Genomic DNA, 18,420 nt, shown 5'->3' with positions numbered 1-18,420 from the left:
AGTACTCTTGCCTGGAAAACCCCATGGATGGAGGAGCCTGGTAGGTTGCAGTCCATAGGGTCACTAGGAGTCGGACACGCCTGAGTGACTTCACTTTCACTTTTCACTTTCATTCATTGGAGAAGGAAATGGCAACCCACTCCAGTGTTCTTGCCTGGAGAATCCCAGGGACGGGGGAGCCTGGTGGGCTGCTATCTATGGGGTCGCACAGAGTCGGACACAACTGAAGCGACTTAGCAGCAGCAGCAGCAGCAAGTAGTTTAAAGTGCATATCTAAACTTTCAGCAGTGTAACTGTCTTCTTTTAAAATAAATCCTTTTTGTCTTCTTCTTCTGGGACTCCTATGATTCGAATGTTGGGGCGTTTCACATTGTCCCAGAGGTCCCTGAGGTTGTCCTCATTTCTTTTGATTCTTTTTTCTTTTTTCCTCTCTGCTTCATTTATTTCCACCATTTTATCTTCTACCTCACTTATCCTATCTTCTGTCTCCGTTATTCTACTCTTGGTTCCCTCCAGAGTGTTTTTGATCTCATTCATTGCATTATTCATTTTTAATTGACTCTTTTTTATTTCTTCTAGGTCTTTATTAAACATTTCTTGCATCTTTTCAATCTTTGTCTCCAGGCTATTTATCTGTTGCTCCATTTTGTTTTCAAGATTTTGGATCATTTTTATTATCATTATTCTAAATTCTTTTTCAGGTAGATTCCCTATCTCCTCCTCTTTTGTTTGACTTGGTGGGAATTTTTCATGTTCCTTTACCTGTTGGGTATTTCTCTGCCTTTTCATCTTGTTTAGATTGCTGTGTCTGGACTGGGCTTTCTGTATTCTGGAGGTCTGTGGTTCCTTTTTATTGTGGAGGTTTTACCCAGTGGGTGGGGTTAGACAATTGGCTTGTCAAGGTTTCCTGTTTAGGGAAGTTTGCGTCAGTGTTCTAGTGTGTGGAACTTGATTTCTTCTCTCTGGAGACCAATGGAGTGCTCAGTAATGAGTTTTGAGATGGGTCTATGTGTTAGGTGTCACCTTAGGCAGCCTGTATGTTGATGTTTAGGGCTATGTTCCTGCGTTGCTGGAGAATTTGTGTGGTATGTCTTGCTCTAAAACTTATTGGCTCTTAGGTGGTGGTTGGTTTCAGTGTAGGTATGGAGGCTTTTGGATGGTCACTTATTACTTAAAGTTCCATGTAGTCAGGAGTTTTCTGGTGTTCTCCGGTAAAGAAGACACAAACAGATGGAGAAACATACCATGCTCATGGGTTGGAAGAATCAATATTGTCAAAATGGCTATTCTACCCAAAGCAATCTATAGATTCAATGCAATCCCTATCAAGCTACCAACGGTATTTTTCACGGAACTAGAACAAATAATTTCACAATTTGTATGGAAATACAAAAAACCTCGAATAGCCAAAGTAATCTTGAGAAAGAAGAATGGAACTGGAGGAATCAACCTGCCTGACTTCAGACTCTACTACAAAGCCACAGTCATCAAGACAGTATGGTACTGGCACAAAGACAGAAATAAAGATCAATGGAACAGAATAGAAAGCCCAGAGATAAATCCACGAACTCATGGACACCTTATCTTTGACAAAGGAGGCAAGGACATACAATGGAAAAAAGACAACCTCTTTAACAAGTGGTGCTGGGAAAACTGGTCAACCACTTGTAAAAGAATGAAACTAGAACACTTTCTAACACCATACACAAAAATAAACTCAAAATGGATTAAAGATCTAAATGTAAGACCAGAAACTATAAAACTCCTAGAGGAGAACATAGGCAAAACACTCTCCGACATAAACCACAGCAAGATCCTCTATGACCCACCTCCCAGAATATTGGAAATAAAAGTAAAACTAAACAAATGGGACCTAATGAAACTTAAAAGCTTTTGCACTACAAAGGAAACTATAAGTAAGGTGAAAAGACAGCCCTCAGATTGGGAGAAAATAATAGCAAGTGAAGAAACAGACAAAGGATTAATCTCAAAAATATACAAGCAACTCCTGCAGCTCAATTCCAGAAAAATAAATGACCCAATCAAAAAATGGACCAAAGAACTAAACAGAAATTTCTCCAAAGAAGACATACGGATGGCTAACAAACACATGAAAAGATGCTCAACATCACTCATTATTAGAGAAATGCAAATCAAAACCACAATGAGGTACCATTACACGCCAGTCAGGATGGCTGCTATCCAAAAGTCTACAAGCAATAAATGCTGGAGAGGGTGTGGAGAAAAGGGAACCCTCTTACACTGTTGGTGGGAATGCAAACTAGTACAGCCGCTATGGAAAACAGTGTGGAGATTTCTTAAAAAACTGGAAATAGAACTGCCATATGACCCAGCAATCCCACTTCTGGACATACACACTGAGGAAACCAGATCTGAAAGAGACACGTGCACCCCAATGTTCATCGCAGCACTGTTTATAATAGCCAGGACATGGAAGCAACCTAGATGCCCATCAGCAGATGAATGGATAAGGAAGCTGTGGTACATATACACCATGGATTATTACTCAGCCATTAAAAAGAATTCATTTGAACCAGTTCTAATGAGATGGATGAAACTGGAGCCCCTTATACAGAGTGAAGTAAGCCAGAAAGATAAAGAACATTACAGCATACTAACACATATATATGGAATTTAGAAAGATGGTAACGATAACCCTATATGCAAAACAGAAAAAGAGACACAGAAATACAGAACAGACTTTTGAACTCTGTGGGAGAATGTGAGGGTGGGATATTTCAAAAGAACAGCATGTATACTATCTATGGTGAAACAGATCACCAGCCCAGGTGGGATGCATGAGACAAGTGCTCGGGCCTGGTGCACTGGAAAGACCCAGAGGAATCGGGTGGAGAGGGAGGTGGGAGGGGGGATCGGGATGGGGAATATGTGTAAATCTATGGCTGATTCATATCAATGTATGACAAAATCCACTGAAAAAATAAATAAATAAAGGAAAAATAAAATAAAATAAATCCTAAGTCTGCCCAGCTCTCACCATCTCACTGATACCATGTTTTCCAAACCATTATCATCTCTTCCGTGGAAGAGTCCTTCTTCCATACTTATTTTTACAGTTTCTTTTTCTCCATGGAGCATTTTAACATGTAGTAATATATTTTTCCTTGGATCAAAAACTCTCCAATGGACCCCAGTTTCACACATGGTAAATCCTCAGTGCTTAACGTGACCTAAAATATTTTGTGTAATTAGGTTCTTGTCATAGCTATGGACTGATCTCACCTGAGCCTTCCCCTTGTCAATTGTAGCCACATTGACTCCCTTGCTATTTCTTGAGCAAATCCATCATATTCCCTTATCACAGCCTTTTCCTTTGCTGTTTCATAGAATTTTCTATTCCCTTAGTCCATTTGAGTTGCTTCTAAAATGGAACTTTCTCAATTAGGCTTTTCCTGTCCACATTATCTAAGGTGATACTCTCTTCCACAAGCAACCTACCCCATCCTTCTTTGCTTAATTTTTCTCCATAACATTTATTAACCATTGTTGTATTATTCATTTATTTATTTTTAATTTTTTCTTCCCATCAAAAGGTAAGTTCAGTGTCTAGCATGTAGTAGATACTTACATGTATTTAATATATGAATCATTTCTTTCCAAGGTTTTAAAACTTTTAAGATTTTTGCCATTCACTAAAAGTATATACCATCATAAACTATTCTAGAGGTAGATAACCTACGAAGAAAAAGTGTGGAGAGATTTTTATGTCAATTTATTCTTTTCAACAAAATATTGGACTCCTGAGAGTGTATTAAAGTTTAAAATAGTTTTTATTATATAAATAATTGATATTGACAGTAAAAGTATATTTAATTTGACTTGAAAAATGCACATTATCAGCAACCTACTTTTCAAGTTAGGCCTACAAGAAACTTGAGTATTGTTTTCTTTCAATTGAAAAAGCAAAGAGGTACTATTTCTAAAATAATTTGAAAGACAGAAAAGAAATCAGTAGCTCTAATCTCTACTCTTACTATTTACATTGGGCCATTAACTCACTTCCATTTTCACTACTTCTGTCATTTAACCACAGGCTTAAGGAAGCTAAAATGTTCTATAATTGAAATTACTTTCATTTAACCACATAACACATGAGATGCAATCCCAGCAAATTTTAGACTGACTCAGTAATAAGATTTCTTTGATGATACCACAAGAATTCAATGAAGCAGCCAAGATCTAAATTCAATTTTATAAAGATAGAATAGCTATGGGGGAAACCATCAGTGAAGAAATGCCACCTGAGGAAATTATAAACCAAAAGAAACAACTTTTTACAGTTAATCCACCTACATGTCTTCATCTGAAGTGTTATGGAAAGCATAAAAAGAGTCTTGGGAAAAAAAAATGATGTTCTTTCCTTTTTCCCATTCTATAGAAAACTGGTTCCTTATAAGATGAAGTTACTTATATTTTGGGAAAGAAACAATAAAATTGCTTCTCAGAAGTTCTAAATATTCTTAGAATAATATGTATTACTAATGTAACACTTTAGTCTTTTTTTGGTGATGATCTTTTCCCAAATAGTAAGTGTATTTTATAAATCCAAGCTCTATTCATCTATACATGAAGCAGAATTGTCTGCTAAATATCCCCAAATGAATAGTTTGGATAGACTCAAGTAACACAGAAATAGGAGAGAGTTGGATGGAGAAGGATAAGGTGAGTCTTTCTTCACTAATATTAGAACTACATGTGTAAGTTTTCAAATCATGTCTAAACTGGCCAATTCACTTTAAATGGCAGCCATATCTTATTTTACTGCACTTTGCTTTATTGTGTTTTGCAGTTACTGCATTTTTTTTCCACAAATTAGAGTTCTGTGGTAACCCTACTTTGAGTGAGTCTGTTAGTGCTGTTTTTCCAAAAGCATTTTCTCACTTTGTGTCTCTGTGTCACATTTTGGTAATTCTCACAATATTTCAAACATTTTATTATCATTTATACTTGTTATGCTGAACAGCAATCTTTGATGTTATATTGTAATTGTTGAGGTGCCAGGGACTGTGCCTGTATAAGATGGCAAACTTAATCAATATGTGTTATATATGTTCTGACTGCTCCACCAACCAGCTGTTCCCCCATCTCTCTCCCTTCCCTCCAGCCTCCCTATTCCTTAAGACTCAACTATATTGAAATGAGGCTATTTAATAAACCTGCAATGACCCCTAAGTGTTCAAGTGAAAGGAAAACTCTCCAGATTTTCACTTCAAAGAAAAAGATAGAAATGATCAAGCTTAGTGAGGTAGGCATGTTGAAAGCCAAGATGGGTTGAAAACTAGGTCTCCTGTGCCAAACAACCAAGTTGTAAATGCAAAGGGAAAGTTCTTCAAGGAAATTAAAAGTGCTGCTCTAGTGAACACATGAATTTCAAGAAAGCAACAGGGCCTTATTGCTACTATGAAGAAAGTTTCAGTGTTCTAGATGGAAGACCAAACCAACCACAATATTCTCTTAAACCAAAGTCTAATCTGGAGCAAGACCCTAGCTCTCTTCAATCCTATGACAGTTGAGAGAGGTGAGGAAGCTGCAGAAGAAAAGTTTGAAGCTAACAGAGGCTGATGCATGAGGTTTAAGGAAAGAAGCCATCTTCATAACATAAAAGTGCAAGGTAAAACAGTGTTGCAGAAAGTTATCCAGAAGATCTAGCTAAGATCATTAATAAAGCTGGTTACACTAAACAACAGAATTTCATTGTAGATGAAAAAGCCCCATAAGATTCAGTCAAGTATTTTCATAACTAGAAAGAAGTCAATGACTGGCTTCAAAGCTTCAAAGCACACACTGACTTTCTTATTAGAGTCTAATATAGCTGATGACTTTAAATTGAAGCCAATGCTCATTTATAATTCTGAAAGTCCTAAGGCCCTTAAAAATTATGCTAAATCTACTCTGTCTGTCTTCTGTAAGTGGAACAACAAAGCCTGGATGATAGCATGTCTCTTTGCAACATGTTTTACTGGATATTTTAAGACTACTATCGAGACCTACTTCTCAGGAAAAAAAAAAAAAGATGCCTTTCAAAGTATTACTGCTCATTGACCTTGTCACCCAAGAGCACTAATGGGGATGTATAATAAGATTAATGCTGTTTTTATGCCTCCTAACACATAATCCACCCTGCAGCCCATGTATCAAAGAGCAATTTTGAGTTTCAAGTCTTATTATTGAAGAAATACATTTCTTAATACTATAGTTGGCATGGATAGTTATGCCTCTGATGAAATTGGATCTGGGCAAGTAAATTGAAAACCTCTGGAAAGAATTCACCAATTTAGATGCTATTAAAGAGCATTCATGATTTATGAGAAGAGGTCAAAATACCAACATTAATAGAAGTTTGGAAGAAGTGGATTTCAACCCACATGTATGACTTTTATTTTTTTTTTAATTTTTTTCATTTATTTTTATTAATTGGAGGCTAATTACTTTACAATATTGTAGTGATTTTTGCCATACATTGACATGAATCAGCCATATACAAGCAACTCCTGCAGCTCAATTCCAGAAAAATAAATGACCCAACCAAAAAATGGGCCAAAGAACTAAACAGACATTTCTCCAAAGAAGACATACAGATGACTAACAAACACATGAAAAGATGCTCAACATCATTCATTATCAGAGAAATGCAAATCAAAAAACCACAGTGAGGTACCATTACACGCCAGTCAGGATGGCTGCTATCCAAAAGTCTACAAGCAATAAATGCTGGAGAGGGTATGGAGAAAAGGGAACCCTCTTACACTGTTGGTGGGAACACATGGATGACTTTTAGAATTTCGAGTCTTCAGTAGAGGAAGTAAGTGCAGATGGGTTGGAAATAAATATCAAGAGAACTAGAATTAGAAATGGAACCTCAAGATGTGACTTGAATTGCTGTAAGCTCATGGTAAAAATTTAGTAGCTGTGGAGTTTCTTCTTGTGATGAGTAAAGAAATTCTGAAGATGGATCTACTCCTGGTGAAGATACTATTGTTGGGCTACACCCCCAAGGCTTGCAAGCCTTGTACTTGTCCAGCCTCAAGACTGAAGAGTTTGGAGTCATCAACAGAGACATCAGTGGTACATAGATAAAAAATCTTACATGTTTGAAGCAAAAGGGTCCTGAAGTGACAGCCCACCCTGGACAGTGTATGGTGGGCAGGGCTTGGTAGTGACTGTCTTTGCTTCCAGGGAAGTAGGGAGACTACCAGTTATAGGGGGAATTGACATCAGATTGGCCCATCCGTTACTAGGGAAACCAGCAGAAAGGGACAGTCCTCTTAGCCCCTCAAGCTAAGTATCTTCTTGGGGCCAGAGGTCTTCCCTTTGCTAAATTGAAAGGGCAGCCATTCTGATCTAAAGATAAGAATGATCACCAGGGTAGGGGGATAGTCTGTAGTTATTTATGATTAGGCTCTGTGATTAAGGAGGAAGATCAGTCATGGTCAAACGGGATGGACAGAAAGGAAGTAATCATCGTCGTTGGCGGCTTGATCCCATAGCTGTGAAGATTATTGAAATGGCAACAAAAGATTTAGAGTATTATAGAAATTGAGTTAATAAAGCAGTGGCAGGGTTTGAGAGGATTGATTCCAGTTTTGAAAGAAGTTCTATTATGGGCAAACTGCTCTCAAATCGCATTGCATGCTACAGAGAAACTGTTCATGAAAAGGAGAATTAATCATGGCAAACCTCATTGTTGTCTTACTTTGAGAAATTGCTACAGTCACCCCAACTTTTAGCAACCACCACCCTGTTTAGTCAACAACCAACAATATCAAGGCAAGCCTTCCATCAGCAAAAAAAGATTACAATTCACTAAAGGCTCAGATCATGGCTAAGATTTTTTTTTTGGCAATAAAGTATTTTTTTAATTAAGGTATGTAGTTTCAGACATAATACTATAATTCACATAATGCTATTATATTATACTATAGTGGACTGCTGTAAACAACATGCTATTTGAGGGTAAAAGTTAAAAAAAAAAAAGGGATTTACCTTTGTTTTCTATTAGTATGATTTTAATGGAGACTACTATGAGTACACAAAAGAGCATAATATTAAGAAAAATAAGTGAAGAACTATAAATATGAAGAATTGTTATGATGGTTTAAGGCAATGTAAGTTTGTCTAGATAGAAAGTTTTAAGGGTTTTTTTTTACGTGATATCTTTCTAAAGATCAGTTGCATCTCTAGTTAATTCCAAGCTGGGAGCTTGGAATTCATATTTATATTATATTATATTTATATTAAAGTATTGCCTAAAGGGCAACAAATGTTAGGGAAATTGATAAGTTTTAAAGCGTATTTTCATATTTTCCTGAAAGTACACATGAGGTTTCTCGATCAAAGAAAATTGTTTCCTGCAATAACTTCAACTGTTCCTCTTGCCCAAGTCTTCCTTTCTTTCGGGTCTATCCAATAAAAGCCATATGGGTAGCTCTGTGCATACAAAGCATCTACATCACAGGAGAGAAATCTCAAAATATGGTTGCGGCAGCTTATATATGTTGTGCATTTCTACTTCTGAGAGAAAGACATATCTCCCTGTTAAAAACAAATTCTCTTGCCAAGAGGTGGGGAAGACACCTAGGTTCTTACCCTTTGAAATGAAAATTATTGTCTACACATTTAAGATTAGACGAAGTCTCTTGTTGTTCAGTCTCTAAGTCGCATTTGATTCTTTGTGACGCCCATTTACTGCAGCGTGCCAGGCTCCTCCATCCTCCACCATCTCCCAGAGTTTGCTCAGATTCACGTCAGTTGGGTTGGTGATGGTATGTAGCTATCTCATCCTCTGCCGCCTCCTTTTCCCTTTGTCTTTAGTCTTTCCCAGCATCAGGGTCTTTTCCAGTGAGTCAGCTCTCCACATCTGGTGGCCAAAGTATTGGAGCTTCAACTTCAGCAACTGTTCTTCCAATGAATATTCAGGGTCGATTTCCCTTAGGATTGACTGGTTTGATCGCCTTGCAGTCCAAGGGACTCTCAAGAGTCTTCTCCAGCACCAGAATTTGAAAGCATCAATTCTTTGGTGCTCAGCCTTCTTTATCGTCCAATTCTCCCATTCATACATGACCACTGGAAAAGCCATAACTTTGACTATATGGACCTTTATCGGCAAAGTGATGTCTCTGCTTTTTAATATGCTGTCTAGGGGTTTGTCATAGCTTTCCTTCTAAGGAGCAGGAGTCATTTAGATTCATGGCTGCAGTCACCATCCACAGTGATTTTAGAGTCCAAGAAAATAATTTCCAAGGCCTATCTATTAACTCATATTTCAATAAAATGTACTGCTAAAGCCCTAAACAACCAGAAACATTGAGAGCACATTCTCTATATAATGCCCAATATCTGAAATGAAAAATAATAACACTTTTTTTTTCTAAATGATAAACTGATGATAGGGTCTTATCAGATATCTTCAAGTATCTATTCATTTTATAAACAATGTTTCTATTTGAGTCACAAATAGAAAAAAAAATTGCATTCCCCCAGTCTTCATCATGGGATTATTCATTATTCTGCTCTCACAATTAACAGTTAATGTTTCTTAAAGAGTGTTATACACTCTTTCATTTTTCCTCTTAAATCTTTCCCCTAGACTGTCTTGTGGCTTAGCTGGTAAAGATTCTGCCTGCAATGTGGGAGACCTGGATTCAATCCCTGGGTTGGGAAGATCCCCTGGAGAAGGAAAGGCTACCCACTCCAGTGTCCTGGCCTGGAGAATTCCATGGACTGTATAGTCCATGGGGTCACAAAGAGTCAGACATGACTGAGTGACTTTCACTTCACTTCACTTCTAGACTGTCTAACACAGGGATCCCCAACCTCTGGGATCTAATGTCTGATAATCTGAGGTGGAGCTGATATAGTAATAATAGAAATAAAGTGTACAATAAATGTAACACACTTGAAACCATCCCCCCATCTCTCACCATCATAACCCCCAGGCCCTGGAAAAAATATTTTTCCTCAAAACCAGTCCCTGGTATCAAAAAGGTTGGCTGGTGACCATTTGTCTAAAATACACTCATTCTTCCTACAACTAAAACAAATTAAATTCATAAAATTAGATTATTAACCCAGAGCTCTCTTCCGACCACCAGTTTAATGAATACAGGTGCTTACATGGTAACCTCAATTAGATATCTCCAAGCTATCTGAGACTCAAAAAAGCACCTTATTGAAATCATGAACCCTACCCAAAAGATGGTACTTTCCATATTCCTCACTTCAGTGAATGGCATCACTATGAACCCAATTACTTATGCCAGAAACCAAGTCACCCTAATTCTTCCCTCTTCATCCTCATATATAAGCTATAAGCAACTCCTTTAAAATTTTAATTAAACATTTTTTCTCAGATCTGTTTATTTCTCTGCCCACTGTCACAAGTATTATCTGAGCTACTGTTACCTCTTACTTGAATTATTGCAGTAACATTTCTGTACTGTTATGTGGTAGACTCAAGCCACACATGTTTATTTACATTTAAATTTAATTAAAATCCAAAACCTCAAGCTAATCACATTTCAAGTGAACAACAAGGCTGTAGAATATTTATCTCATTGAAGAAATTTCTGTTGGATTTCACTTCATCTAAATTGTTCTGAATTTGTTTTACACCTCATCTAATTAATTAGTCACATTGGACACAAAGTTAGATTTTTAAATAATATTTAAATAAACCCTGAGTCCCCCAACCCCCAACACACTCTCACACACACATACACTCACACACATACAATTGAAAACATTTTATTGGCTTTCCTTCTGCTTTTAGATTAGACTTTAACCTGCCTTTAAATGAAAATGATTATTTTGGCTAAAAAATTCTGCAGCAAATGGAATGGTTCCTACTTATTCTGCACCCTTATGTAGACTCACTCTTATCTAGACCCTGTATGTAGTGTGCAATAATATAACAATATTGACCTTTAAAAAATTTAAATGCCCCCCCCCCCTCAATTCTTCTTTCCACTTCAGGGCATTTGAATAAGCAGTTCCTTGATCATGGAGTTCTATTTTCTTTTATCTTTTTTTTTTTTTTTTTTTGGTTAACCATGCAACCATTATATATTTCAAATCAGTTTTTCAAACCTCAGAAAAGCCTTCCATGACATTCTTGATCAGGTCAAATTCTCTGACTTTAAGTAATCATGCATAAGACACCCTTCCTTCAAAAGATTTATTATAGCTGCAATTTTACATGTATATGTATGATATTTGATTAAAGAGGGCAGAGATAAGATCTGTTTTTACTCAGTTATGGTGATTAGCTTAGTGAAGGTGCTTCTATATTTTTGTTGAATGAATTAAAGTCTTTTAATTTCACTTCTGCTCTTTCACTTCACTGTTTTATTAACAGTGATATGCTGCTGCTGCTAAGTCACTTCAGTCGTGTCCGACTCTGTGCAATCCCATAGACAGCAGCCTACCAGGCTCCTCCATCCCTGGGATTCTCCAGGCAAAAGCACTAGAGTGGGTTGCCATTTCCTTCTCCAATGCATAAAATTGAAAATGAAGTTGCTCAGGCGTGTCCGACTCTGCGACCCCCATGGACGGCAGCCTACTAGGCTCCTCCGTCCATGGGATTTTCCAGGCAAGAGTACCGGAGTGGGTTGCCGTTGCCTTCTCCGCAGTGCTATGGCTATCATCAAATACCTATGTAAGTTAACAGGTTTCATTGGAAACAATGAAACTGACTCTGACTTTAGCTAAGATCTTACTGAAGGATGTCTTGGAAGTCTGAAGACCAGGAAAGGAAGCTGCTACCGGCAAATAAAACAGTCAACATCGTGTCTTTGTCAGGCACAGAATGTTCACACTGGCCCTGCCAACTCTGAGCTCCCACTACTGCTGGCATCACTGAACACTTAACTCCACTGAGTACGGAGTGAATGATGCTTGGCTGTTACTGCTTTATTATTGCTGCTGAAGGCCTCTGACTGGGAGAACCTCAGTTACACTCCTGTGCTTCAACTGCCAGAGGACAGAAAGAAGAAACACAGAAACTTCAGATTCCCTGGGGTGGGGAAGTGCCTTGCCTCTACCCAGGCTCTACTGGGCACTCCTCCCAAAGAGGAAGGGGGTCTAGATGTTGAACAGCTCAATATATGAGTGCAATATATACGAATCTTTATTTCAAAGTTTTCTCAAACACCCAAAATACATCAATTTTGTTACGTGAGGATAACTTAATTTATTTTGTTATGATACATGGGGATAGTTGTTTTTTTTCATGAGTTTATTCAGTCATATTGCTGGAAATTAAAACAGTACCTGGAATTTAAGCACTCAATAAATATTTGTTGAATGACATTACTAAATAAATATTTAGAAAATGACAGCCTCTATATAGGTATTTACTATGGCTGAGACACTGCCGTAATTACTTTAAATATACTAAACTAATTAATTCTCACCATAGTCCTATGTGTATGTGCTAAGTTGCTTCAGTTGTGTCTGACTCTTTGCGACCCTGTGGACTATAGTCCACCAGGTTCCTCTGTCCATGGGATTCTTCAGGCAAGAATACTGTAGTGAGTTGCCATGCCCTCCCCCAAGGGATCTTTCTGACCCAGGGATGGAACCCTTGTCTCTAACGTTTCCTGCATTGGAAGGTGGGTTCTTTACCACCAGTGCCACCTGGAAAGCCCATAGTCTTATGAGGTAGGTTCATTTACTATCCCAGTCAATATTGTAAAACCTGGATGTAGAGAGATAATTTCCCCAAAGTCACAAAATAGTGAGTAGCAAAGCCTGAATTTTAATTCTTGCAAATGATTAACATCCATATATAACTATTATTGCCTCCCTCTTAGCTCAGTAGGTAAAAAATCTGCCTGCAATGCAGGACACCCCGGTTCCATTTCTGGGCTGGGAAGATCTACTGGAGAAGGGATAGGCTACCTACTCCAGTATTCCTGGGCTTTTCTTGTGGCTCAACTGTTAAAGAATCCACCTGCAATGCAGGAGACCTGGGTTTGATCCCTGGATTGGGAAGATCCCCTGGAGAAGGGAAATGATCCCTGGGTTGGGAAGATCCCCTGAAAGAATACTCCAGTATTCGGGCCTGGAGAATTCCATGGACTGTATAGTCTATTGGGTCACAAAGAGTCAGACATGACTGAGCGACTTTCACTTCCACTTTTCATAAATATTATATCAAGTAACCAAAAACAGTGACTGTAAAACTTGATATATAATTATTTTTAACAAATATAATTAAAAATAATGGATCAATTGATTGACGACAAGGTCTGTGATAGTATTACAGTACAATCATATTAATGTTTCTAAAACTTAGCTCTGCTCAGAAATTTCAGTAGCTCAATGATCCTTGCTAATATCTTAAGCCCTAAGTCTAGCCTTGAAGGATCACTGATGACTTTATAGTAGTTTTCTGGTCCTTGGCACACTGTTCACCATTGATATCAATTTCTATGTCTGTCACTGCCATCATTATTATTACTCTTATTTTCTATTCTGTGCTCATATGTACACCTATGTTCCAGTTATCCTTTGAATATGTGTATACCTGGAAAATCTCAAGAATTTTACATACTATGTGTTGTGTTTTGATAACAGAGGCATAGGCAGCAGCATCAGCAAAGACATTTTGTAGAGTCCTAGTGAGACATCTGCTTTTAGGAGTATGGCTGTCATACCATATGGTAACTAAATACTTATTTTTTCTTACACCTGATGTGCCCGTATATTACATGGCTACTTTTTCCTGAGTGTTCTGCAGAACAAGACCCTATGCCTGAATGAAACACACATCCAGTAGTCACAGGATAAGTTTCATTCCTCTAAGCCTAGAGTCAGTTGTTCCTTATGCTGAAGTTGAGATATACAATTTAATCTGATCACACAGATGGGCAGAGTTAGAGTCAAGCAACCCAGGGTTCCAAGCATATATTCCTCTTCCTAAATACCAATTACTGAAATTTCTGACTTGATCAGTTAAATCTGTAACAAAGGTTGGGTAGGTTTGGCAGATGCGGCGCAAAGCTGCACTAGGGAATACCGGTCAAAGTGCAAGCGCGCCGACAGGCAGTAACACAGCTCAATGAGCACTGCAGCCAACAAATTTTAGTTGGAAATGCATGTTCTCTAGGAGACAGAAAGTAGGGCTGGTTAACAAAGCAAGCTTGAGAAGAAAGATGTTCAGTAATGGTGGTCATCATTTAGACGTCCTGCTCACAGCACAAACTGTTAGGGTTCAGGCTCTATCCATGGGTGACTACACAATATGCTTTTGCTCTTGTAGTCTCTACTATCCCTTAAATCTGCCTATCAAAATCCAAGTTTCAAGTAGCATTTCATGAAACATTTGTTAAAACCAATTAATGAGTGATTTTCCCTCTACCGAGGTAGGACAGTACTTTGCATATGGTATTAATATGGCATTAGCAATGTGCTGTATAGATGTGGTGATTACTCTGACTATGCTAGAAGTTCCTTTTAAGTAGAACAAGGAGCAAAATCTTTTATAAAATCATTATCACTCTGATACATATTCATATTCCACATCTACTTAGTAGGTTTCAACAACCTTTGTTAAATTAATCTAATGGCCACTTTACAGACTGGAGTGGCAATTTTTTTAATAATTAACATCCAGTTTAATTCTGCATCTACTCTACAGAAAATATTGACATTGATATATTAGCAATAAAAAGAAAAATCAATGGTTTCCTAAAGCTTTATTATAATTTCTGGATTCCTTTATAAAAACAAAACAAAAGCCTACTTTGTGAACCATGAGAAAGTTAACCTTTCTAAAAGGTGGCAAGATTTTGACATAAGCAATTTTTTATTTTTACCTTTCTGCCTCTGGTAATGACAAAAGCACACTCTCCTTTCAGTGGAGCAAGATTTTGAAACTAGCTCCTCGGAAAAAGTCAGTAGGTTCACTCTTTTCTCAACTCTGCTCTGAGGTTGACTGATCTGAGCAAGGCAGCTAATCTGGCTGCCTTACTTTTAGTCCCTGAGGAGAGACAGTGGTCATGGTGTTTTAAAGTTTTCTCAAAGTTGTATGTATAAAGGACAAAGATTCATAAAAAGCTTTGAGTTTCTTACAGAATGATTACTTATAAATGTACGCTACTGTTATTATGTTTGAGCCAGACTTCAAACTCTTCAATGCTAAGTTTATTCAAAGCTTCATCCATGATGACAATGAATCATTATGGCACCCTTGAGAGGTAAATATAAACTAATATAGATGCTTATGTTCTCATTCTAGTTCTTTTTTTTTTTTACAATTTTATTTATTTATTTATTTATGGTTGTGTTGGGAGATCGTTGCTGCATAGAATTTTCTCAAGTTGGGGCAAGCCAGGGCTATTCTCTAGTTGCTGAGCCCAGCTTCTCTTGTGGAGCACAGAATCTAGGGGGTGCAAGCTTCCGTAGTTGTGGCACATGGCCTCAGTAGTTGTGGTTCCTGGGCTCTAGAGTACAGGCTCAATAGTTGTGGTCCATGGGTTTCGTTGCTCCGCGGCATAAGGGACCTTCCCGGACCAGGGATCGAACCTGTGTCTTCTGCATTTGCAGGCAGATTCTTTACAACTGAGCTACCCGGGAAGCCCTTAAGTTCTTACTGTAATAACACAAGAAAAAGGTTTGTTGTATACTCATCACACCTAGTTAATATTGCTCTTAAATTTTGAGTAAAAAAAGCTGACTTAAAACTCAACATTCAATAAATGAAGATCATGGCATCACTTCATGGCAAATAGGGAAAAAAATGGAAACAGTGACAGACTTTATTTTCTTAGGCTCCTAAATCACTGTGGACAATAACTAAAAGATGAAACTAAAAGATGCCATGAAACTAAAAGATGCTTGCTCCTTGAAAGAAAAGTTATGACAAACCTAGAGAGCATATTAAAAAGCAGAGATCTTACTTTGCCAGCAAAAGTCCATATAGTCAAAGCTATGGCTTTTCCAGTAGTCATGTATGGATGTGAGAGCTGGACTAAAAAAAGACTGGGCACCGGACAATTGATATCTTTGAATTGTGGTGCTGGAGAAGACTCTTGAGAGATCAAACCAGTCAATCCTCAAAGAAATCAACCCTGAATATTCGCTGGAAAGACTGATGCTGAAGCTGAAGCTCCAATACTTTGGCCACCTGATACAAAGCGCTGACATTAGAAAAGACCATGATGCTGGGGAAAATTGAAGGCAAGGGGAAAAGGTGACAGCAGAGGATGAGATAGTTGGATGGTATCACTGACCCAATTGACATGAATGTGAGCAAACTCCGGGAATAGCGGAGGACAAGAAAGCCTGGCGTGCTGCAGTTCATGGGATTTCAATGAGTTGGACAGGACTGAGCAACTGAACAGTAGCAACAATGAACAAACAATTAAATATGTTATATTTCAATCCCGGAGCTTCACACAGTCACTTGTCTGTAAGAACTGTGGTGCCTTACACTGAAATAGCTTTCTCATATCTCTCCACAGCCACATAAGTGAATACTCATGAGTCCTAAGTAATTTTCTACTTGAACTTGGAGAGCAGACTGGAATTGAGGAGAATCTTAGAATTATCAAAGTTATGATTATAATAAAATGGCCTCCAGTAAATATATAACTTAGCAGAAAACACTGCTCAAGAACAGAGAAATAAATAAATCAGCTTCTGAAATAAACAGGCTACGTTTCACCTTGCCGTCTTCCTGTATTTGCTCAGTTCCACTTTTAGAGAGGAATTGCACTTAACCATACTACTAAATATAGTGCCACTCAATCTTCTTCATCTCGCTCAGTCTTACCTCACTTCATTTTTTCTTCATACTCCTAATGATACTTGACCTAACTGTGTGTATTTGTTTTACCACCAAAACTCAAAATGCCTGAGAGTGGGGACTCTACATGTTTTATTCTTTTTATCATTTTATTTCCAGTGCCTATATAATACATAAAAAGTGTTTAATAAATATTTGCTGAATGAATGACTATGTTATTTCTGATCTCTTAAACTACCCAAAGCACATCTTTAAATATAGTTGAAACACACAGCTTATATAAGTCATAAATTATTAAAATATTAATTATAGGAAAATATTTTTATATTTTGACATTTTTATATTATGAAACAATTGATCAGTAAATATAAGAATTTGACAAGATGTAATATTATAGGAAAGACATTTTAAAAATCACATACATCAAAGGTCATCTAGTTGGAAGCAAAGAAAATTTGTGTGACTTTGCTACCTTCAATATATTTTAGCTATAGAAACTATTCTTACATTTTTCTTATTTAAGGTAAATTTCATTATATCAGGGACTTTGTGGTTTTACAAAGTTTGAAACTATTCAAGTGAAACTAGTATACAATTTTTCAAATAACTATCATTGAATTTAAATGCAAAAATAGCTTTTTTTTTTAACAGAAGGCATATGCTCAATATTTTTCTAAGATTTAAAAATAGAGTGCCGATTTTAAAAAAGCTGCTAATACCTTTTCTTTTAAGGAGTTTATGAGGTAGTTGTATATTAAAGAGTCAAAATTAATATGCATAAAAAAATTAAAATGCTATAAGCAATGCAAAGTATCATTGAGTTAAACATAAAAACTACTTCATATGCTATATGGCTTTGAGGATAGTAAATATTAATGAAGGTGAACACAGAGAGATGAACAAGAAAAATTATACATGATATTGCAGTTAGTAATTTAGAGTATGAATTAAATGATGGCAATGAGAATGAATGTGCATGCACAATGAAATGAAAGTGGCTAAAAAAATTGATGCCTCAGAAGAAAAACAAAAGTTCAAAGTATGTTTGACATACTTCCTTCAATAAATATTGAAATATAAGGGATATGTTTTAAAGTAATATTTTAATGTTTATATTAAGGTTATTCCACACTTAAAATGAATAAATTATGTTACCCGGAAAGATTGTGTAAAACTTATGAATCTCCCATGATATTGAATAAGTGAGATTCCTTTTCATTTTCTCATGTATTAAACTCTCAAATTGTATATTACAGATGTATGTATTAGAATCATGTTTACTTTTCTTCTGTAATTTATGAATGAAAATTGTATTTACATTTACTTATAATTTCAGAATCAATATATTAATGTAATCATTTTAGCTCTCATATGATAAAGTAATCTTAGCTCTATTTGCATGTTACAATATTAGCTTTGGCTATTAAGTGGTTTTTTTTGTTTCTTTCTTCATTTGATTTTATTTTTGTCATTTTGAACAATGATGCTTCTTGGGTATGTGATCTCTCAAAGAGTAAGGCATTTAGAAAATACAAAATGTATGCACTCAAAATTCAACTTCCTTAATAATAAAGTTGCTTTTAACATAGTAAAACAGTAATAACTACAAAACTTTAGCAACCATCTTTAGT

This window comes from Dama dama, chromosome 20, assembly GCF_033118175.1.
Source record: "Dama dama isolate Ldn47 chromosome 20, ASM3311817v1, whole genome shotgun sequence".
In the NCBI taxonomy this organism is placed as follows: domain Eukaryota; kingdom Metazoa; phylum Chordata; class Mammalia; order Artiodactyla; family Cervidae; genus Dama; species Dama dama.
Note: the sequence above shows the minus strand (reverse complement) of the source record.